General features: G+C 27.5%; 1 protein-coding gene across 3 annotated transcripts in view; it reads right to left on the bottom strand.

Annotated features, from left to right (window-relative positions):
• LOC117182320 (RNA-binding protein 24-like) overlaps positions 1-393 on the bottom strand; it is a 102937-nt gene that overhangs the window by 83388 nt on the left and 19156 nt on the right. The window lies entirely within an intron of this gene.

The following is a 393-nucleotide window of genomic DNA, read 5'->3' on the forward strand; positions in this document are numbered from 1 at the left end:
GTGCAAATTTTACACAAATCTAATACCTTCTCTGATGAGAATGTAAAAAAGAAGGTGGGTGTGTCACTTTTTTTATTAGACTAAAAATTTGTCACGGGATTGAGTAATACGAAAAGAACAAAATATTCTTCTTAATTATTATATAAATAAATAATAAATTAGTTTTTGAATTAAAAAAGGACCAAATACAGAAAGGAGCATCGATGTCTGTTATAGAGAAATTCTACTACAAAAAATAAAAAATGGTACAATATACATTTAATGGTTCTAAAAGGGCGCTATAACCCAAATTCTGATTTCATGATGTCAGAAACACAACCTCAAAGACAGATATTATTCTATAATCTGAAAAATTACCTAGCAACCACTTATTTTACGCCTTCTAATTAATAA

Source organism: Belonocnema kinseyi, chromosome 10 (assembly GCF_010883055.1).
Source record: "Belonocnema kinseyi isolate 2016_QV_RU_SX_M_011 chromosome 10, B_treatae_v1, whole genome shotgun sequence".
Lineage (NCBI taxonomy): Eukaryota > Metazoa > Arthropoda > Insecta > Hymenoptera > Cynipidae > Belonocnema > Belonocnema kinseyi.